Below are 24,097 nucleotides of genomic sequence, written 5' to 3'. Positions count from 1 at the left end.
CCCTTGGAGGCCCTTTTGGTTTTCATTCTGATGCTTCTCCGCCTTATTTCGGGTTCCCCCCACCTCCTGTGTCAAAGGCACTCCTGCATGTGCGTGTTTTTCTGTTGTTGTTTTGTTTTAGTGGCAGCACTCTCTTCTTAATATCAGTATCTGTGCCAGTATTTATTGCTGCTTAATAAATCACCTCCAAACCTAGTGACTCAAAACAGCATTTATTTTGTTCACAAATCTGCAGTTAGGCCAGGGTCCGTGAGGCCAGCTCATTTCTTTACCACTTGCCATCAGCTGGGATGGCTTGAAGCTGGGAACTAGAATCATCTAAAGGCTTGTTCAATCACGTGTTTGTCAATTGCAGCGGGCTTTTGGCCGGGGTGTTAGCTGGGGCAGTCCCAGCTGGAACACCTGTACGAGGACTGACTCTGGCCTGGGCTGCTTCACTCCTGACAGCATGGCTGGGTTCTCAGGGTGAGCTTCCCTCCCAGGGAGAGAGGAAGTCAGATAGAAGCTATATCACCCAGACATGGAAGTCACACAGCATTTCCACCTTTTTCTATTCACCAGGAACCGGTTACTTACCAAGGCCAGCACCCATTTCATGGGAGGAGTGCCAAAGAATTTGTAGATGTGTTTTAAAAACTCCACATCACTCACCTTGTCTTATGAAATAAACAATACATCTAAAGGAAAGTAGTTTTTCCCGAGTCAGTATCACTGAATTTCCAGCAAGTTTGTGTTGTTATTGTTTAATATGTTCTCATATTCTGTGGGAAGTAACAAAGAATTACAAGATAGCACTACTGAATTAAACCATTTTTTTGTTCTAAAAAATATACAGTTCATCTCACTAAACTTTTACAGTGGAAGATTTGATTTCTCCTTAACCCTAGGAATCATTTCTTCTTGGAATGCAATTTAAATTAGCACCAGACACTTATAGTTCACTAAAAGGCTTATGGCAATAGAATCATATTTATAAGATTCATTATTTAGAGTATTACTTTGAAAGTCTTATTTTGGGAAGTATCTATTGACTCAGGCCTTAATAACTAAATATGACATGCTTAAAACTTCTTTTAAAGTCATGTAGAGTTAATATCGAGGAAGAGGTAAGAGACTTAATACTAAGAGGTGAGTTATAGTCATTTTGTGGAGGGAGACATAAAACGGTCATAAAAAAAGAGTATAAAATCAAGTGCACACACTATGTGGTAAAGACAATGACAGTATATATAGATATATATATTTTTTGTGACTCCTGGTGGTTTTAATTTAGTTCTTGATTTGGAGTAATTCCAGGTTCCACATACTAAGACTACTACAGTACAGATAACATTATATTGCAACTGAATTTATTTCAAAATTTAATACTGGTGTTGACTTAGACTATTCTCTCTTACTTCCTTCACAATCAAATATATTATTTTATTCATGCAGAATGATGATCTTCCCGCAAAACTGGAAACTGCATCTTCAAAATATTTACGTTTCAATGAAAGAAATTTCTTCAACAGGAGTTATTATCTATTAAAGCAAAACAAAGGAAATGTGAAAAACTAGAGAATAACAAAGAGAATTTGAAATAAAAAGTAGTTTGTGTAGCTCAAAAGACATATGAAAATGAATATGGTAGAATACAGTGAAGTAGCACAGAATAAACAGAAGATTGAAGAAAGAGCAAAGCAGAATATAAAAAAAAATTAGAAGAAGTCAATCTATTTTTATAGGTTAATTTATTGATCTTTAATTTGCTTTAATTCATTTCACTGCAAATTACATTTTGGGTATACACATTGTATGTGTTTCCTCTACTTCCCTTAATAGCAGTTTGTTCGTAGATTTTTGGGAGGAAGGAAGCATTTGTTTCTCCATTTCAATATTTCTGTTTTCATCATTGTTATCACTAAATTAATCTTTCAGGATGATTCTTACTAGAGGATCATATTATTTTTAAGACTATAAGGAAGAAAAGAAAAATTTTCATTTAAAAATTACGAGTGGTACCTCGGTACTCATCATTAATTTGTTCTGGAACTTGTGATGAGTGCCCAAATCGATTATGGAACAAAGAGACATTTTCTCTTGCAGGGCAGCCTGGTGACTCATACAAGTTCCAGCAAGTGTGACAAGTCCCAAGCAAGCACTGAGTGTTGAAACATTTTTTTTTCTCGTCAAAATGCAATGAGTAACAGGGTTTGATTATTTCTGAAGACCCTGAGTACCGCAGTATGACTGTATACAATTTGTTATATTGTTCAATTTTTAAATTTTTAAATTGATTCTGTTATTCTTTGAATTATCAAATACATGAATACTAATAAAAAGGATTTAACTTTATTTTTATAATTTAAATTTAATTTAGTTGACATTGATAATAAATATTTTAAACTTCAGCTTTTTTCATGTTTAAAGTTGCTCTCTAAATTGTTGACTGAACGCTAAAGGAAACAAATATAATTGTTCAGGTTATACTTATTTTAAAAATGTATCCTTCTTATTTGCTTTAGACACAAGTAGCATGTCAAGAAAATGTAGATTAGATTGAGAGAATCATAATGCTTCTATAAGAAGTCAGCTGGAAGTCAGAATTAAAGATCTAAATCTGAATTCTCCAAAATGAAAACTTCTTCAGGTTCTAAAGAAATAGATTTGGAAAAATATAAGGAACTCTACCTAGAAGAAATAGGTTCCATCTGAGCACCAAATATCTCTGTCTTTCATTGTTGTTGTTGCTGTTACTTCTTGTTCTTACCCATTTGGATAGTCTCTATTGGTAAATATCTGATCTGTAGTTGATCTGATGTACAGTTTTGTGGTCATATCATCACATTCGGATTGATAATGGGAAATGACAAGGTTCTACTTTATGTGGCAATAAAGATGACAGTGTGTATTCTAACATTCTAATAGCTTTAACATAATTCTGACCACACAAAAACAAAACTTTATTCGTAAATATGAAACAGAGAAAAATTCTAGGATTGATCCCTCAAATCAATATTATTATAATATTATAATATATTATACAGTTATAAGGTTGAGTTGGCAAACCATCTAAATTTCACATGCTCAACTGAAAGGGCTTTTGGCTCCTGTTGTTGTGGGGCTGAAGGATGCATCCAGCATCTCAGGAAACTATGATTATGATGGCCAGTTCTGTCCTGCACATGTATATTTTGAAAATCCCACAAAGTCAAGTTAGTATTTGAGCTTAGGGTTGCTCAATTTTGTTTGAAACTAGAAGAGAGGTTATTCTCTTCCTGCTTCCAAAATTTCCCTATTGGGATTTAACTCCAACTGCCCACAGTGGCTCAATGAAGCACTGTTAGCAATTGCCTTCTTCCCTCTCATATTTCCTCACTCCATTGCCTCCCAAATAAACTTCTTGCACTTTAATCTTTGCCTCAAGTTCAGATTCTGGAGGAAACTACACTAAGAAAGAGGTCTACTTTCATCTCCTACCTGTATAAATCAATTAAGGTCTATCTTCTAGTACATAGTAACATAATATTTTTTACTAAGAGTTGAAAAAATTTCACAAAACTTTATCATTTACTGACCACATACCAAATACAAGGTTTTAGACTAGGTGCTTTTCTCTCATTCAATTCTCTCAACCCACCATTATAAACCAATCATAGGTTTTTAATAATATGATTTGTTTGGATGTTTTATCCACTGTACTAAATTACATAAATTTACATAAAGTTTTACCTCCTGGATACCTGCTAGAACTGCCAGTACAATCCTGATTAGAAGTAGTGAAAGCAGATAACATTGTTTTAGTCCCAAAGTTAGGGGAGTATCTTTATTTTTAAATCAAGAAATGTTGTTTTTCGACCCCGAATAGCTGTAGCAATTTTGAGAAAGAAAAACAAAGTAGGAGGGATCACACTACCAGATGTCAAACTCTACTACAAAGCCACTATACTCAAAACAATCTGGTACTGGCACAAGAACAGATCCATAGACCAGTGGAACAGAATAGAAAGCCCAGAAATAAGCCCAGGTATATGGGCATCTAATATTTGACAAAGGGGGCAGAAGCATAAAATGGAGCAATAATAACCTCTTCAACAAATGGTGTTAGGAGAGCTGGATGGCTACATGCAAAAAATTGAAATCGGATCATCAGCTGACACCATACACAAAAATAAACTCAAGATGGATAAAAGACTTAAACATAAGTCGCAACACCATCAAAGTCCTCGAGGAGAACATTGGCAGGAAACTCAGATATCCCACAATTTTTTCACTGACATGTCTCCTAAAGCAAGGGACATAAAGGAAAGAAACAAGTGGGACCTCATCAAAACAAGAAGCTTCTGCATGGCGAAAGAAAACAGCAGCAAAATGAAAAGGGAGTCAACCGTATGGGAAAACATATTCGCTAATGATACATCAGATAGAGGTTTGATCTCCAAGATATATAAAGAACTCACTCGACACCACTCCAAGTAGGCAAACGATCCAATCAAAAAATGGGCAAAGGACCTGGGCAGATGCTTTTCCAAGGAGGAGATACAGAGGGCCCAGAGGCATTTGAAAGGATGCTCAGCATCACTAGCCATCAGAGAAATGCAGATCAAAACCACCATGAGGTACCACCTCACACTGGTCAGAATGGCCATCATAAACAGATCCACAAACAACAGGTGCTGGCGAGGCTGTGGAGAAAAGGGAACCCTAGTCCACTGTTGGTGGGAATGCAGACTGGTGCAGCCACTGTGGAAAGCAGTGTGGAATTTCCTCAAAAAGCTGAAAATGGAACTGCCTTATGATCCAGTGATTCCCCTGCTGGGACTATACCCTAAGAATACCAAAACGCCAATACAAAAGAACCTATGCACCCCAATGTTCATAGCAGCACAATTTACAATAGCCAAGTGTTGGAAGCAACCTAAATGCTCATCAGTAGAGGACTGGATCAAAAAATTATGGTACATATACACAATGGAATACTACGCAGCAGAAAGAAAAAAAGAACTACAAAACTTCGCGACAGCATGGATGGAACTGGAGAGCGTCATGCTAAGCGAAATAAGCCAGGGAGCAAAAGACAAATACCATATGATCTCACCTATTAGTGGAACCTAACCAACAATACAAAGATGCAAGGAAAATAAGACCAGCAACACTGAAAGGAAAAGAAACCAACAGAGACAAGAGGGAAGGAGGAAGGGGGGGTGGGAAAAAGGAAGGGAAGGGGAAAGTCAAGGAACATATAGCAAGGACTCATGGACAAAACCAAAGGGGAAGAGCTGAGGGAGGGAGGGAGGGAGGGGGCAAGGGAAAGGGGTGGGGGGTAGGCAGAGACAAATGTATTTGAAAAAAAAAAGAAATGTTTTTATCTTACTTGTGCTTCACCTGAAACTTTGTACTACTGCCTAATTATGATAAATACTAATGGATTTTCAGGGTGCAAATAGGCTAAATAAAGAATTACTGACTTGATTTTTATTAATTTTAGTGTTATTTCCTTAATGCCTATATCTAAGTCTGAGTTATAGCTAAAGATGAAATGAATGCTTATTTAATTTAAAGGATGTAAGCAGAACAAATTAGCAATCAAAATATAACTGAATTATTGATTGGCTAATTTATATAGTTTAAATTTAATTTTAAGGCCAATTACGAATTTTCCTGTGTTAGGCAGCCCTGGCTATAAAATTTTGGAAATAAAGCTCCAAGTGGCAATTTTCCCTTTAATCCTAATTATTTATGCCAGCACTTGTCTTTAACACATTTTTGTGTAAAAATCTGATTATGTAAATTTATATAGCAAAATGGTGAGATTTCACAAGAAAACATTAATAAAACTCTTAAAATCCTTAAAGGGATGGTGTTATATAAACTTGAATGTGATTATAATCTATGATTATAGTTCCCTTTGAGATTTCTGGAAATTAGGCCTACAAATAAATATAATCAAATACTGAAATATATTAGGAAAATAATTTCCAGAGCATCTGTGTGACCCATGGAAATGGGGAGCAGTTGACATTACAAAGTAGGTAAGTGGACAGATATATACAGAAACACATGCCTTGTTGGCCACTCATGCACCCCAGCTGGGGTCCTGGCCTGCAATCCGGGCATTTGCCCGGACCAGGAATCGAACCAGTGGCCTTTCTGTTTGTGGGAGGACGCCCAGCTCCCTGAGCCACAGCAGTCAGGGCCCAAGTATATTTTTTCTTGACCTCAGTAGGAGATGAACAAATGATTCATAGCATTCTAATTTTATTATTTAAAACAGAGGATCCAAGTTTTTGAAAGTTGTTCAAATAAGGCTCTACTTCAAGAAAAATAAAGTACTTTTGAAAATTTAGATACATTTGATACAATATACACTAAGTCTCAAATGTAGTATCTGGATCTTAAATTATTACAGTAAGGAATAGATATTGTTCAACTTGAACTTAATAAAAATAGCTGAATTTTGAAAAAGTTTACCTGATGTATGAGGTCTGTCAAGATATCCAGCCATGCGATATGAAAAATAGAGACATTTACTGAAGAAGATTCAAGATACAAGAAACATTGTACATAGGACAATGATGCCTTAGTCCCCTTCAAAGTTATGACCTTCTTGAGGAAATCCAGTTTGTTGGTAACAATTTTAATCAAGTCATTAGCAACTACTGCATGATGTTCCTTTTGCTCTGGTAGCAGAAGCCACAGAACGAATTTTGCCACAACACATTTCATGCCAAGATTCTACATCAAAATCTCAGACACAGTAGTTTTTGGAATCCCCAGATCAGTGTCTAGTTCTCACACTGTCAGTCGCCGATCTTTGTTGACTACAGCTTGTACACGTTCAACATTCTAAGGTGTTCTGCTTGTTGCAGACTTTCCAGAATGTGGATCACATTCAACAGATTCTTGACAATCTTTGAAGCATTTATGCCACACTTTTATTTGTTGCAGTTATTGCATCATCCCTAGAAGTCTTCTGAATCATCTGAATAGTTTCCGTGGAGGAATGTTCAAGCTTAACGCAAAATTTGATATGGGTCGGTTGCTCTCCTCACTCATTTTGAATGTGATGGCCACACAGTACACGTGCTCACTCAATGGTGTCTACTGCCCCCACTGACTTGTCCAGTGAAGTCATCATTGTTCACGCATGCACATTCCAGTCCAATCTCCTTGGCTGCCAGGTTACATCAATGACATGCAAACTGTTCTTGTTGTATTTACAATGGTTTGACTTTTTCCAGACTGATTTTGTATGTACTGGCAAACATGATATTCTAATCAGGCAAATTATTTGATAAAATAGATGAAGCCAGAATATTTAAATCACAGATACCAGAGGAAATTTTAAGTCAACATTTTTGTTTTACTTTTTGAAGATGTAAATAATTCTCATGGTTTGAATACCAAAAGTTTAAACATGAATACAGTGAAAAAATCTTTCCCATGTCTTTCATCTGCTGATTTCTCATACCTCAACAGTTAGTGCTAGTTTAATGCATATATAAACCAATACATTATTCTGCAGCATTTTCCTGCTTTTTTTCATTTAACAAAATAGTCTTGTTGATATTAATATGAAAACATAAGTAACTTTGTCTTTTTTGTTATCAACCACATAACACATTCAAATAAATGGATATATCTTGATTTAACTAATGTCCTGTTGATGGATATTTAGGTTGTTCTCAATAATTTGCTGTTTTCAGCAATACAAGAAACATTTTATTTCTTGTGTGTAAAAATATATCTGTGGGATAAATCCCTAGAAGTGAAATCAGAGGTTCAGAGTACAAAGGCATTTGAAATCTTGATAGATACTGTCAAATTCCTGTGTCTCTCCATAGCCCAGCCAAAGCAGTAATGGCAGAAACAATTTTACGCTTTTTCATTTAGAAATGCACAATGAAAAATGGGTTACCTATTAAGGAATTAGAAAGAAAGCAGGACAAGTTTTTTCAGCAATTTACATACTACATTTTCACTCAAAGATACATCCAACAGAAATTTATTGTGCACTTACTACATGCCAAGTGCTTTTTAGGTATTTGGGATATATATATAATCAAATACCACACACACACACACACACACACACACACACAAATCTAACTCAAAATCTCTGCCTTTGTGGAGCTTACATTTGAATTATACATTTTGGAATTCTATGCTACTTCATAAGAAGCCAATTAAATGTAATTATCCTGAAAATGAACTGTTGATATCCTAAGCAAAGCAGCCAGGCATATGCTGCCACTGCTATTTAAGTCTAACTACAGTCAATGTTGCATATAATTTCGAAGCTCCCCATCAAGTCCTTTTAAAACTACACACTTGAGTGAGAGCTCTTTTTATCTGACTCCATCTGCTGTTGGTAGTGATCAGCATACTGTGGGCAGTGTGGTATCATCTGAGATTAGGTTGTGAAATAGGAAGTGGAGTTACAGGCAGATCAGCAAGTAGTGCAAATTGCTGCTGAAACCAATGGTGTCCAATTCAGGTTTGGAGAGTAGGGAAGATAAGGTTATCAGCACATTCCCATCAGTGCACAGTTTCCTTTTTGCAGTCTGTCCTTGTTTTCGTTCTAGAAGGAGGTCAAAGAGATTCTACAAAAAATATTCAGAAGCTTACAGCAGCAATGCTCAGTATATTGAAAAAGTAAATAGAAATGGCAACACGTTAGAAACTGTGAGGGAGACAGAAAAGACCATTGGTGCCAAGGAAAAGTTGGTAGCAAATACAATGACAGAGATAGTATGGTCTCAGGCTTATTTTAAGTACTGTTCCTTTCTAAAAGGAGAATTTTTTAAAACTTTAGCTCCCCATTAGATTTAACTTTATAAGAAGGTGGTAAGCTACAGCTCTTGAAGTGTTGCCAATATCCTAGTTGGTTCTTTGCAGCCTTCAAAAAACAATTGGGAGTTTCACTTTTGATAAGGAAGCCAGACACAATGGCACCTTCAGGTATGAGGTGAAAAACAGAAAGGAGCTAATTCCAGACAGTGGCTCTTGAATCATATCTTGGCAGCTCCCTCATTATTAAAATTTCATCCCGGCACCATAAAAGCCACAATCAACAGTTGGTTACTGAATGAGTAGTTTCTGAAGTCCTAATACTTATCAGTCATGTTTTTCGGTCATTGAATTTTAGAACTAGAAGGAGACTTTCAGTTCCTGCAGCACGTTCCTTTAATAGCTGAGGTCGAGAAGGGGTGAAGTGTCGATGGTAGAATCCAGGTTTTTCTAGATTTCTAGTCCAGCAGAAGTCCGCTACAGGATCAAAAAGAAAAACCTTTAACACTCCGGATTCTGGGCTGCCACAAACGAAACGGTTCAAACTGGAATGACTTTGGGCAATGACACTGTAGCCCCCATGGGGCGTGCACACAGCAGGCGCTGTGAATGGCTGAGCGCCGAGGGTGAGTGGTCATGCTGCTCTGCAGCCGCCAGCCCGAGGAGCCAGCGCTACTGGATACCAGGGACCTCCTCCATCCTGAGTGTGCACATCTGGCCCCGCACTCTGATCACGCGGCTCCGGCAAAGGACAGCTCCGCATGGGCCGGGTAATGGTCTCAATGTCTCCAACCTCCATTTCGTCCCTTTGAGGTAGCACTTTTTCCGAGTGTCCCGGGGATTTCGGGGCCCGTGAACGGCCGACCTTGCTCAGCAGCAGCTCCCGGCAGGCCAGTGGGCCGAGGACGGGAACGCGTAGGGCCTGCAACCCCACTTTAAACGCTCGCCTTTCCTGGGCTCTATTCCTGCCACCCTAGCGCTCGGCGTGTTTCTATTTCGCCCTTCCCTCATTTTCCCCTATACCGTTTTCTCAGCACCTCCCACTTCATGTTTACCAAGTGCTCACGCCCACTTAGTTTCCAGCTCCCTCACCCGCCAAACCCTCGGCCCCTCCCTCTCCTGGATCAGCGAGTCCGATTCACCTCGCACATCCCCGGTCGTCACGTGCTCTGAGCCCGGCCCACAAGGTCACGTGACCCACCACCCCGCCCCGCCCCCGCGCCGGCGCGCTCCGACGTGCCCTGGAACTTACCCTCCCGCGGAGACTAGCCTGCGGGAACCGGCCAGACACGGCTGCCTTCAGGCTTGATTTAGTGTCTTGCAGACCCCTTGCTGGGTGAAAAGGCCGTCGCCTCCAAGAGGCTTCCGGGCCTTCGGTAAGGTGGTGGGCGCGGGGCCCTGCGTACAGGGGGCAGGTTGGTGGGGTGCTGCACAAAGGCGCTCCGGGGCCGGAGCTGAGTCTTCCGAGGGTGGCGGAGTTGAGGGTGACGAGGTGCGCGCGAGGTGAGGCCGGGAGGGACGCTTGAGGGGTCGGGCGTGAAGGTGGGCTCGGGGTTAGAGGGACTGTTGACAGCCCAGGGGCTGATGTGGACGAGACGGTTTAAATGGTAAGAAGTTGTGGCTCCACAGCCCCCCGCTTTCCTGACTTCCTGTGTGAGGGCAGCGCCCGCCCCGCCCCCAGGAAGGAGGGAGTCGGGGTTTGTGTGAGTGTGTGTGAGTGTTAAAGACTAGCTGGTGCCGCCCTCCTTCCTTGCCTCCTGCTGCGGCGTGTGCCCCTCCCTACCTGCTGTGGGGTGTTTAAACCTCCGCCCATCCAGGGATCCCACCTGGGGCCTCCACTCCTGGACTGTTGACCTTAAACTGGGCACTTTCATCTCTGCAGTCTTTAGCGGTGCCCCACCCCTGCTGAATAGACGTTTGCTACTCTTCAACTCTTGGGAGGAATCTCCTCAAAGTCCTTGAATTTAAAATACCCTCTTTACAAGCTTGTTGCCCTCCTCCCACCTTAGGGTACTTGATTGTTTTGCGAGGCAGTTAACTGCCCTATTTTTGTTGTTACTGCAGAGGAGAGCTGTCTACACGGTCTTCATTAAGAAATACGCACAGCCTTTAGCTTAAGAGATGTGCGATGTTTTCCCTCTGGATGCAGCAGCGGTTTTAAATGCATTTGCAAAAGCTCAAAAAGCAAAATGTTTAAAGCATATCTTTATGGAAGTTCTAATGTCATGCCAAGTGAAGTGTTTGTTGTGGGAATAGGCTGTTAACAGTCCTATTGCCTTATGGGTAATAATGATATATGGAAGAAGATTTTAGTGGTCATTTATGCACATATTGCTGTAAGGGCACATAATGTGGAGGAGCATTGAATGAGGAGTCACCTGCTTTGTGGTTCAGATTCTCCCATCCATTTCTAAAGGTGAGAACTTTGAAGACTGAATGTTACAGTGAAAGGTTATTAAAAAGTATATGGTCCCTAGCCACACCTCTTTCATACCAAAATGTTGGGAAATGGTGGCCTGGAGATGTATTTGCTCATATCCAGTATTCCTTACGTGATCTTCAGGAGGGTGTATTAGAGAATGTGTCGTCTTCCTATACTTTTTCTGTCCTGGCCGTTGTTAGCATTTTTCTTTCTCTTTGTTTTAAAAATGCTGCTGGAGCCGTTTCAGAGCTGGAATTAGGAAGCCCGGAGCAGTGACTAAAAAGTAAGCTGCGAAGACTTGATCCTGAGCCATGCAACCTCAAGAGCCACATGGGCTGGGCACATATGTGTGACCCATGGTTGCATGTAGTTCTGATGCTCTGGAGGTGTTTTTCTGTGGGGAAAAATAGTGTAACAGATTGTGTGTGTGTGTGTGTGTGTGTATTGCCCCAGTGTTTGTTGATAGATACCTGTTTGTACTTTGTCAATTATAGGAGTCAGAGAAGATTGCTAAACTCACTGATTCTTAATGATATCTGTATACATTAGTGTCTGTATATAGTCAGTATTTTATATAACTTTATAAATTGTTTTATTCCCCAGTTGTGATGCACAAGCAAATATATGTAAATACTGTAGAAAAACAGCATCTTATTTGTAGTTAATCATTTGGCCTTTCTTCCATTAATTGGAAAGTATCTGTTCAATGCTTTTTGTAAAAGGTGGATAGAAAATGGACTTTACAAATTTAAGTATTTTAAGTTATTCAGTTGACATTTCTGAGAATAAAAAGCTAATAAAATTTTTAGGTTGACTAAAACAGTGAATATGATGTGTAAAATTATTAAACGATAGTACTAATATTTTACTTATCTGAGAAAATTGGTACTAGGAAAAAGCAGCCTCAGGTGAATCTGCCTAAATCAGGCATTATAATTTTATGATAAATAGTGGGGGAGAAAAGTGAAGTTAGAACTTTTATAACAGTTTTAATTATACGTTGCAGAAATTGCAAATATGTACTGTTTTGTGGAGTGAATCAGATATGAAAAGGTATGATGCTACCACATAGCATCATTGTACTTCATTCAAGTCCTGCTTTTCAAATTATGACTTTCTGAGGTACACATCTGGCCACTGTCTTTGTGGTTTGCCTTTTTCAGTTGTTAACAGGTCTAACTCTGCCACTTCCTCGTTGTGGCTGGCTTTGCAGTGATTCAGCCATTTTCCTATTCCTTTTATTGACTTTATTGACTTAATAAATATCCTGCAGTTTCAATTTGCTGTTGATACAGCTTTTCCTTTTACCTGAACTGCAAATGCTGACATCTCAAAGTGCCCCTCCCCTGTTGGTAACCTAGTGCTTCTCGGACTTTAATGTGCATGGGACTCACCTGAATTCTAACAAGCCCCCAGGTGATACCCATTCTGCTCTTCTGCCCAGAACACAGATCACTGCTATCCAGTAGAAAGAAATGCCATCATCTATGTAATTGCGAAGTTTTAAGTGGCTATATGACAAAAGCAAAAAAAGTGAAAAAACCCCAAGCGAAATAAATTGTCATTTTATCATGTAATCAATATGAAATTACTAATGAGATATTTTACATTCTTTTTTCAACTAACATTTTCAAAATTGCCTGGTACTTTACAGCACATCTCAGTTTGCATTAGCCTCGCATCAAATGCTCAATAGCCGCATGCTTGGCAAGTGGCTTGTAGCACAAGTCTGGGGTCTAGAATCCAGATCAGTGCTCTTTTAAGTGTATTTTTAGATTGGCCCCATCTGCAAGCTTTTGAAATTTGTTAGAAATGTAAATTTTCAGGCCCTATCTTATACCTACTCTCTAAAATATCTGGGTTTCAGTAACTTTGTTTTGAAAGCTACAGGTTATGACTACATGAGGTATATGTGGTATTCTGAATGGGATCCTAGACCAGAAAAAAGTTTATTAGGGAAAAACTAATTTGAATAAAGTATCAACATTATTATCAGTATTTGTTCATTCAGTATGACAAACACACTGTACTGATGTCAGATAGTAGGGGAAATTGTAGAGAGGGTATATGGGGAACTCCCTGTACTGTCTTGGCAATAATCATGTAAATTTGAAATGCACCAAAAATAAAATGTGTGTGTTTTTAAAGCAGTTCTTCAGGTGATTCCATTGTTCACTAAAATTCTGAGGAGCATTGCCTCGGCCATTCAGGGCACAGGCCTAGATTATGGTTTCAGTTCCAGGTCGGGGTGCATACAGAAGGCAATCAGTTGATGTTTCTCTCTCACATCGATGTTTCTCTCCGTCCTTTACTCCCTCCCTTATCTTCTTTCTAAAATCAAAAATAAAAGAGTTAAACATTTTTTGGGGAGCAGTGATTTAGATCACTAACATGACCTACACTACTGCAGGTTGGGTGGCAGGATGGAGGCTAGTATGAAGTCGGGTAGGGTAATAATAATAGTATTTTTGTAATAAGAGCTAAAATTTATAAGGCACTTACCATGTGTCAGGCATTGTACCATGTGCCTTATACATATCTACTCTAATTCTCCCATTATGTGGAATGTCCTATTAATAAGCTTTGTTTCATAAATGGAAAAAAACTGAGGCTGAGAGAGGTTCAGCAAAGTAGATCATGTAGCTAGCAAGAGGCAGAAGCAGGGATGTTTGAGGAGGGAGTAATGTTATAAGTGATCAGTTAATTTGTGAGTATTTTTCTCTGACAACTTTTGCTTCTTTAAGTAAGCAGTGATTAGTGTGGATATTCTGTATCAGCTCTTGTTGTTTATAAAGTACTTTTTCTCTTTTCATTCTTACAAGGATCTTTAGAGGTCTGTCTCCTTTCCTTTTGTTTTTCAAATAAGGTAAGGTGCTCAGAGTCTGAGAGCGGATAAATGGCAAATCCTAGATACAAATTTCAGGCCTCTGACACTGAGTTCTGTGCTCTTTCCTTTTACTACAGGAGAATTTAGAAAGGGAGATATTTAAAAGTTTGCTGAAAATTACCTGTATTTTGCCATATATTAGTGGTTTATTTAAAAATTCAATTTTATTGAGGTTTAATGTATACATTAAAATACACTAACACTCAGCAAAAAAGAATACAGATATGCACTCCAACATGGAGAAGTCTCCACAGCATTATTTGGAGTGAAACAGGCCTGACACAGAAAGCTGCAAGTGTGATTTGTGAGTACTTTTCTGTCACAGCTTTGTTTCCTTGAATAAGTGGTGTTTAGTATGATCCTCTCTATCAAGCTTTATAGTTTACTTTTTTTCACATTTTCTCTTTACAGACTCACAAGGATCTTTTGAGGTTTGTATCGTTTCCTGTTTTACAGATGGATGTATTTGTTTAGGCATTCATCAGATGATAGGCCTTTGGGTCTTTTCCAATTTCTTATTCTTATGAATGAAGCTGTTATGAATGTCCATTGTAAGGCCTTTGCATGGACTTACTATTTTCTTCTCTTAGCTAAATACCTAGAAGAGGATTTGCTAGATCATATGGTAAATGTATGTTTATAAGAAATTGCCAAAATGTTTTCCAGAGTGGCTGACTCAGTCCACATTTCCACCAGCAATGAATGAGAGTTCCAGTTGGTGTTACCCTTACCAAATACATATACATATATGTTTAATTCCATTCTAGGAGGGGTTTAGTGATATTTGGGAATTTTAATGTGCATTATTTGGGTTTTAACAGCTTTATTGAGGTATGATTGCTCTATAATATTTAAGTGTGCAATTTGATAAGATTTCATATAGCAACACCTGTGAAGTACATACCATTATCACAGTAATGAACATAATTATCACCTCCCCACAAAAAGAAAATTTTTCTTGAGCACCTTTGTAAATCATTGTCCTGTTCCCTGGTGACTTTGATCTGCTTTCTGTCACAGTGGATTGTATTTTGTAGAATTTTAGGCAGATAGAATCTTCTATCTTGTCTGGATTTTTTTTACCCAGCAAAATTATTTTGAGATTCATTCAGTTTTTTGTGTGTATCAGTAGTTTGTTTCTTTTTATTGGTGAGTGATAGACCCCAGTGTGGATATACTGCAATTAGTTTATCCACTCACCTTCTGATGGACATTGGGGTTGCTCCCAGTTTGGGGTTATCACAAATAAAGCTGCTGTGAACATTAACATACAAGCCTTTGTGTTGTCATGTGCTTTTATTTCTTTTGGGTAAATACCTAGGAGTGTAAGTCCTGTATCATACAGTTAGATATATACTTAAACATTTAAGAACCTGCCAAACTTTTTCCAAAGTGCTTTTACTATTTTACATTTCCACCAGCAGTGAGAGTTCTAGTTGCTTCACATTCTCAAAAACAGTAGTGTTATCAGTCTTTTAAACATTAGCCATTTTAGTAGATGTGTAGTATTATTTCTTTGTGGTTTTAATTTGTATTTCCCTTACGACTAAAAATTTTGGGCATCTTTTTATGTGCTTATTTATCTGTCTTTGGATATTTATGTCTTTTACCCATTTTTATTGGGTTATTTATGTTATTGACTTGTACAGCTCTTTATATATTCTAAATATGAGTTGTTTGTTGGAGATATGTGTTCATGAGGGGTATTGAGCTATAGTTTTTCTTATAATGTTTTTGGTTTTGGCATTGTGATAACACTGATCTCATAGAATGAGTTGGGATGTTTTCCCTCTTTCAGTTTTGTTGGAGAGGTCTGTGTAGAATTTATGCTATCTTCCTTACAATTTTGTTAAAATCACCAGTGAAGCCGTCTGGGCCAGGAGTTTTCTTTCTGAGAAGATTTTAAAGACAGATTCAATATTTTTGATAGATACAGGGTTATTTGGATTATCTGTTTCTTAAGCAAGGTTTGGTAACGTCTTTCAAGAAATTTGTCCAATTCATCTAAGTTGTTGAATTTATTGGCATAAAATTTCTAATATCTTTTTTTGATGTCTTAATCTATAGTTATGTTCTTTGTCTTATTCCTCATATTGGTAATTTTGTGTTTTTTTTTCTCATTTGTTCTTGATCAGTTTGGCTAGAGGATTGTCAGTATTACTGACCTTCTCAAAGAACCAGCTTCTGGTTTCATTTATTTTCTGTAACATTTTACTGTTTTCTCTTTTGATTTCTGCTCTGATTTTTGTCATGTTCCTTTTTCTGCTTGCTTTGGGTTTATTTTTCTCTATTCAGTTTCTTAGAGTGGAAGCTTATGCCTTTGATTCGAGACCTTTTTCTTTTTAATATGGACACTTAGTGCTATAAATTTTTTCTAAGCACTACTTAACTGCATCCAACAAATCCTGGGATTTCATTGTTTCAATTTCATTCAGTTTAGATTTCCTGTTTAATTTTTGTTTTGACCACTGAGTTATTTAGAAAACTGTTTCTTAGATTCTAACAACAGATTTGGGGGTTTTAAGATATCTTTTTATTAATTTATAATTTAATTGTCAGAAAAAACACTTCGTATGTTTTCAGTTTTTAAAAATGTATCGAGTTTTGTTTTATGGCCCAAGATATAGTCTAAGGAAAATGTTTATAAGAAACTACTGAGCAAGCTGTACCATTTATTAGCATTTCCACTAGCACTGTTTGAGTGTTCTCGTTGTTGATATCCTTGTCAGCATTTTGTATTGTCTTTAAAAAATACCTTTATCTATTGTAGTTGGCTTGTGGTGATATCTTGTTTTGGCTATAATTTGCATGGTTAGGTTTTTAATATTTTGTAAAATTTAAACTTGAATAAAAATTAAGAACTGTGGAGTGTTTTCTTTTTCTCCAGTAGAGGACAGAAGGCTTTGAGGGATTGGTTAGTATAGTTCATTATTTGTGTTTATTGGCTTTTTAATACAGGGTGGGGCAAAAGTAGGTTGCAGTTCATATGGAAAGTAATACAATAATTAACAATAATATAAGAATAAACCGTGTTTCATGTACTAGCAACTGTAAACCAAGTTTTGCTCATCCCTGTATTTACATTAAAGGAGAATACTGCTGCTGGAAACATGGGTGTTCATATATCTGTTCAAGTTCCTGCTTTCAGTTCTTTTGGATGTATACTCAGAAGTGGAATTACTGGGTCATATGGTAATTTTATTTTTAATGTTTTGAAAAAATTCCATGCTGTTTTCCCCAATGGTTGCACTACTTTATATTCCCACCAGCAGTGCACAAGAATTCCAGTTTTTCCCCCTCCTCACCAACACTTGTTATTTCTGGGTTTTTGTTGTTTTTATAGTGGCCATATTAATGGGTATTAAGTGGTTTCTTACTGTGGTTTGGATTTGCCTTTCCCTAATTCTTGTGATGTTGAGCATCTTTTCATGTGCTTACTGGCCATTTGTATATATCTTCCCTGGAAAACTGTGTATTCAAGTCCTTTGCCTACAGAGATGCTTCTAATCTCAACGTTAATTTGAAGTAGATTGACATCGTATATCCGCTGTCTTTTTAAAGTAAGTTATTGATGTCAGATTAGTCTTTTGCAAGGGCCAAACCTAAATAATCACTACACTTGTATATGTATTTGCCTTTGTTTTGTGGGTTATATCTTTTTTAAAGCATGGAATTTTGTAAACATTTGAAAGTGGTTGAATATAAGTAGTCATTTCACAAGTTTTTCTTTGAGAGAGTAATGTGTATAATTTCAGAGGAATATTTGAATGGGTTTGGGGGTGGTTATGCCTGGGTAACCAATAGAGTTGTGCAGTTGTGACGTGAATGAAGTTTAGTAAGAGTAAGTTATTAGAGGTTTAGAAATCTTATTAAACTTTATAAAGATCAAGGATATGATTTTCTTATTAATATACAACACCTTGTATAATGACATGGACTGAGACTGGACTGGGCATGGGTTCTTACCCAGAGGAAAATCAAGGTGTTGTTAGGGGTGGGGGGTGGGTGAGATGCCACAGAGGCAAGATCAAAATGATATGAACTGTAAAAAAAAAATGTTAATACTCTTTGTTTTTTTAAACCGATTATTTTAGAAATTTCTTACTAAGAAATTGAAATATGGGGCTCAGGTGTTGAGATGTAGAAGGAAGAATCCATTGATTGGAGTGCATTCAGAAGGAAGTAAAGAGAAAGCTGAAAACTACAGAAGCAGAATGATCATCATAAAAGATTCTTATGAAGCTGTTATTCACATAGTTTTTGATGAACTAGAATCTGAAGGGAAATAATGTTAACCTTTTTGCTCAAGAAAAAACTTTTTGTTCTTTAGACTTTTTGAGGGTTTTTTAAAAAAAAAATCTCAGGCTGTCGTCTTTGTATTCTACATCATCATATTGAAACTCTGTGCAAAGTGGCTCTCAAAGGGATTAAAACTCAGTTTAGTGCTTATTATTTTTTGGTCTGAAAGAGAGCTTGATCAGGGCTCTCTACTAAAGTACTGAGTTTGCGAAATTTTTTTGAATGCAATATGCTTTTCGCTTTCTAGTCTGTTATGTATTAACTGGGTGTTTGCATCTCCATGTATAAGAGATCATTTGTACAGTGATTTTGAAGGTTTAACAACCACTGGTAATGGAGAACTCTAGTACCTCTTAAATAATTATAATTTGTGTTTTGGCGAGAAATAGACATTGTGAAATTCTCTGTAAGTATGGAGTTTAAAAGTAAAGAACAAAAGAAATGTGAGTTTATTTAAATTATTTAAATGTAAGACAACATAATGTAAGATATGTTAATCTGAATATCAAATATGCATGATGTCACTTTAAATTTGAGGTAAAGTTAAGACAGTTGTCTAGTCTTGGCTGGGTGGCTCAGTTGGTTGGAGCATCCCATACACCAGAACATTGTGGGTTCAATTCCTGATCAGTGTGCATGTAGGAGGCGGCTGATGGATGTTTTTCTCTCTCATTAATATTTCTTTCTTGCACTCTCTTCCAACCTTCCCTTTCCCTTCCTTCTCTAAAATCAATAAATATATCCTTGGCTAAGGATTTAAAAAAAGAAAAAGTCTAATAATAAGCATTTAAATTAAGTACTGTAATTAAAATCCAAGTTAGGGAGGTAAGTGGGTCAATATGACACTACAAGATGCTTCAGGCTCATCTTGTGTATTTTTTACCCCCATCCTAGAATGAGCCATTTCACCAAAGAGCCTTGGTTCCTTTATTTGGAGAATGGTATTAGAAACCAAATCTGGATGCTAGGTGTGCCTGTTGCTGCTGGGGTGTCTTTTTCACTGACAGCAAGGAAACACACGTACTAAGCAGTATATAGACATGCATCTGTAATTTTCAGAATGTAATCACCTGTACCTGTGGTGAACTAAAAATTAGTTCATTCAATTCGTACCGATATCGCCAAGCCTAATACATTACCACATGAATCACTCTAGCCTTCTCCCCTTGCTTATCTATAAATTTTCACTCCGGCATTGAGAAATCTGGCTCCTACCACCAACATTCCATTTACATAATTATTCAATTCCAGTATATATGTATAGCAAGATCAGAATTTATGATTTATATTTTTATTACTACAACACAGTGCTCATGTGCAGTTCCTTTGCTTCTATTCTCTTTTGTTTTGTGGGCTCACATCCCATTGTGGAGACCTTTTTTTTTTTTTTTGGAAGATTTTATTTGATTTTAGAGAGAGGGGAAGGTAGGGAGACAGAGAGGGAGAGAAACATCAGTGTATGGCTGCCTCTCGTGCATCCCCACTGGGGACCTGCCCCAGAACCCAGGCATGTATCACGACTGGGAATTAAACCGTTGACCGTTTGGTTCTCAGGCTGGTGCTCAATCCAGTGAGCCACACCAGCCAGGGCTACTAATATTCTTATAGACACCACTTATTTCCAAAATTAGGTCAGCATCTCTCCTCTCTTTCTCCCCTTAGGTGAGGTAGTTCTGTATATGTATAATCTTGTTATACTGTCATGTCATACCTGCTTTCCTTCCTGGGATTCCCTTGACCGCCTAACATTTTTTAAAAAAATTTGCATACATTGAATTTCACATCTTATGTTGTAAAGATTAATGAGTTTGACAAGTGCTTTACCTATGAAACACCCCCCCCTTCTTCTCCCATTCCCAGTAATCGTTGTCTCTATGGTTTTGACTTTTCCAGAATGCCATATAATTGAAATCATTCAGTATGTGGCTTTTCAAAGTGACTTTCAGTTAGCAAAATATATGTAACCTTTATTTGTGTCTGTTCTTAGCTTGATAGCTATTTTTTTAATCACTGAATAATATTCTGTTGTATGATATCTTACAGTTTATCCTGTTTTTTTATTGTAGGACAATTTGGTTGCTTTCAATATTCAGCAGTTATAAATAAAGCTGCTGTAAACAGCTGCTGTGGGATTTTTTTGTGAAATAAGTTTTCAACTCATTTGGGTTAAATACCTTTGAGTGTGATTGCGATTTTATGGTAAGACCATGTTTAACTTGTAAGATGCTGCTAAACTGTCTTCCAACAAGGCTGTACCATTTTGCATTCCTACCAGCAAGGAGTGAATGTTCCTGTTGCCCTACATCTTCACTGGCATTCAGTATTGTTTGTTTTTGGACTTTAGCCATTTTAATGGATATGCAGTGGTATCTTGTTTTAATTTGCAATTCCTTAATGACATGATGTCGATAATTTTTTCATGTGTTTGTTTGCCTTGTTTTCTTTCATGACGTGTCTTAGTATTTTTTTTCCATGTAAAATTTTGGTTCATTTTGTTGAGTTTTAAGAGTTCTTTGAATATTTTGGGTACAAACCCTTCATCAGATGTCTATTGTAAATATTTTGTCTTTCTACAGTTTGTGTTTTCATTCTCTTAGCAGTGTCTTTCACAGAGCAGAAGTTTTAAATTTTAATACATTTCTACTTAATATTTTCTTTCATTGATTCTGCATTTGGTGGGTGTATCTAAAAATTTATTGAAGAGGAAAAATTTATTTTCCTCTCCTGAGGAAAGATGGCAGCAGAGCAGGTGGAAGTTACACTACCCTCCTTCCAGGACAAAACTGGAATTACAACTAAATTATAGAAAAATCAAGCTGAATAACCAACTGAACACTAGCTGAAGAGAAGCTTATAACGAAAGACTTATGAAAGAAAACACATTGAGACTGGTAAGAAGTGTGGAGGCGTGAGAGGGCTGGCTGGGCTTCCACAGAGAGCATCTGAGGTTCTGGAGGGATTTTTCAGTGCCCTGGTGGGAAGAGTGGGGTCTGACCCCAAGCTGATCTTCACAGCCAGAGCAACAGAACCAGGAAAGGAACCCAAATAACATCCAGCTGTGAAAAGCAGTGGGGTTTCTGTCTGCCAGGAAGAGATGGCTAGAGAGGCAGAGAGCTGCTTAAAGGGTCAATATACAAAATTTCATTTGCAGCCATTTTACCCTTGGCTCTGGCAGAGGAAGAGCAGAGTAGACTAGAGCCACATGAGGAGAGCTTGGAGTTGGTGGCTCTGGGGAGAGAACTAAAGGATTAGTCCCCAGGATCCCTGTGCTCAGTCATTCCTTACACTGCAGAAGCCTTCTTTCTTGGGCAGACCACTCTTCTCCTGCAGTATCAGCCTGGGGAGGAAGGAATACCCCACCTACAGGAATCCCTCTGACTTTACTCTGTGGAGCTTAAGAGGGGCTGCTGAGGAGTACAGCTGGCACCAAGTTCATTGATTAAGCCTAACAGAGGCCTGCAGGTGAAGGCAGGTCTCTGGAAGCTTAGGGGACCTCAGCTGACCCTTCTCTGGGTCCTGTGCTGGTAAAAGCTGGCCTTAGTGTGCACCCTGTTTCTTTCTGCACACACCTGGGCCGAGAAGAGGGAGCTGTGAGCTGTGGATCACCAGTAGTTCCAAACAGGTTGCCCAGGGCCAGTAACAGGCAGCACCAGAGTTCGCAGATCTAATTAATACATAGGTACAAAGACAAGGAGGCAGCCAAAATGGGAGGACCAAGAAACAGGACCCAAATGAAAGAACAAGAGAATTGTACAGAAGAGGAGCTAAATGAAATGGAGACAAGCAGTTTATCAGATACAGAGTTCAAAGTAATGTTTATAAAAATTAACAACATGAAAAAAGATATAGACGCCATAAAAAAGGACCAGTCAAAAGTAAAGAATTCAGTGTCTGAAATAAATATTATAGTGGAAGGAATAAACAGTAGGTTAGGTGAAGCAGAGGATCGAACCAGCAATTTGTAAGACAATGTAGGAAAAAAATACCCAAGCAGAGCAGCAAAAAGAAAAAAATTTAAAAAATTGAGAGTCTAAGGGACCTTTGGAACAACATGAAACATAACAACATCCATATCCATAAGTACCTACCCCAGAAGAGAGAGAGCAGGGGTCGAGAACCTATTTGAAGTAATAATGACTGAAAACTTCCCTAACCTGGTGAAGGAAAAAGACAGACAAGTTCAGGAAGCACAGAGAGCCCCAAACAAGATGGACTGAAAGTGATCCACACCAAGACACATCATAATAAAAATGGCAAGACTAAAGATAAGGAGGGAATCTTGAAAGCCACAAGAGAAAAGCAGTTAGTTATATACAAGTGAGCTCCCATTAGAATTATCATCCGATTTCTCGACAGAAACATGTCTGGCCAGAAGGGATTGGCATGATAAAAAGCAAGGACCTACAACTAAGGCTACTTTACCCAGCAAAGCTATAATTTCAATCCCAAGGAAGAAAAAGAGCTTCCCAGACAAAAAAAAGCCAAAGGAGTTTGGTACCACCAAACCAGTATTGCTACAAATGTTAAAGGCCTTCCTTTAAGAAGAACATGACAAACAAACAAACAAACAAAAAAAATAGAGAGAGAAATGCATTAAAAATAAAATGGCAATAAATATGTCCCTATCAATAATCACTGAAATGTAAATGGTTTAAATGCTCCAATAACAAGACATAGGGTAGCTGAATGGATAAGAAAATGAGACCCACATATATGCTGTCTCCAAGAGACCCATCTCAAGACAAAAAGATACACACATACTAAAAGTAAATGGGTGGAAACAATATTTCATGCAAATGGAAAGGAAAAAAATGCTGGTGTAGATACTTATATCTGAAAAAATAGGCTTTAAAACAAAAGCTATAGTAAGAGACAAAGAAGCATACTACATAATGATAAAGGAAACAGTCAAATGAGGATATAACCCTAGTAAACATTTATGCACCTAACATAGGAGCACCCAAGTATATAAAATGAATCTTAATGGACATAAAAGGAGAGAGGGAAGAAACACACTCATAGTAGGGAGATGTTAACACCCCAGTGATTTCAGTGGATATATCTTCTAGACAATCAACAAGGAGACATTGTCTATAAATGGCAAACTAGATCAGATGGATTTAATTGATATCTTTAGAGCATTTTATCCTAACGTGCAGAATATATTATACATTCTTTTCAAGTACACATGGAATGTTTTCTAGGATAAACCATATGTTAGGACACAGAACAAATCTCAAATTTAAGAAGATTGAAATATCAAGCATCTTCTCTGACCATAATGCTGTGAGACTAGAAATCAATCACAAGAAGAAAACTGAAAAATACACAAAGACATGGAAGCTACAAAATGTTATTAAACAATAAATGGATCAATAACGAGATCAAAGAAGAAATCAGAAGATACCTTGAAACAAATGAAAATGAGAACACTACAACCCAGAATCCGTAGGGCACAGTAAAACAATCTGAAGAGGGAAATTAATAGCATTACAGACCTGTCTCAAGAAACAAGAAAAAGTTCAAACAATCTAACTGCACACTTAAAGGAACTTGAAAAAGAACAAACACATCCTAAAGTGAGTACAAGGAAGGAAATAATAAAGATCAGAGCATAAATAAATGAAATACAGTCTAAAAACTGATAGAAAAGATAATTGAATCTGAGCTGTTTTTTTTAAAAGATAAAAAGATTGACAAACTTTTAATCTCTCATCGAG

At 37.7% G+C, this 24,097-nt stretch overlaps 1 protein-coding gene across 5 annotated transcripts in view; it reads left to right on the top strand.

Moving 5' to 3' along the window:
• Nucleotides 1-9,987: 9,987 nt before the first annotated feature.
• The window catches only part of ARHGAP12 (Rho GTPase activating protein 12), a 106,450-nt gene continuing 92,340 nt past the window's right edge, over nt 9,988-24,097 (top strand). For all 5 annotated transcript variants that reach the window (XM_054592226.1, XM_054592216.1, XM_054592244.1 and 2 more), the window contains exon 1: nt 9,988-10,145. The gene's annotated coding sequence lies outside the window, so the exon portion shown is untranslated. The remainder of the gene's footprint in view (nt 10,146-24,097) is intronic.

This window comes from Pteronotus mesoamericanus, unplaced genomic scaffold (assembly GCF_021234165.1).
Source record: "Pteronotus mesoamericanus isolate MK-2021 breed Mesoamerican mustached bat unplaced genomic scaffold, CSHL_Meso_final contig_130, whole genome shotgun sequence".
Classification (NCBI taxonomy): domain Eukaryota; kingdom Metazoa; phylum Chordata; class Mammalia; order Chiroptera; family Mormoopidae; genus Pteronotus; species Pteronotus mesoamericanus.
The sequence above is the reverse complement of the archived record's forward strand: the minus strand, read 5'-3'. Positions and strand labels throughout refer to the sequence as shown.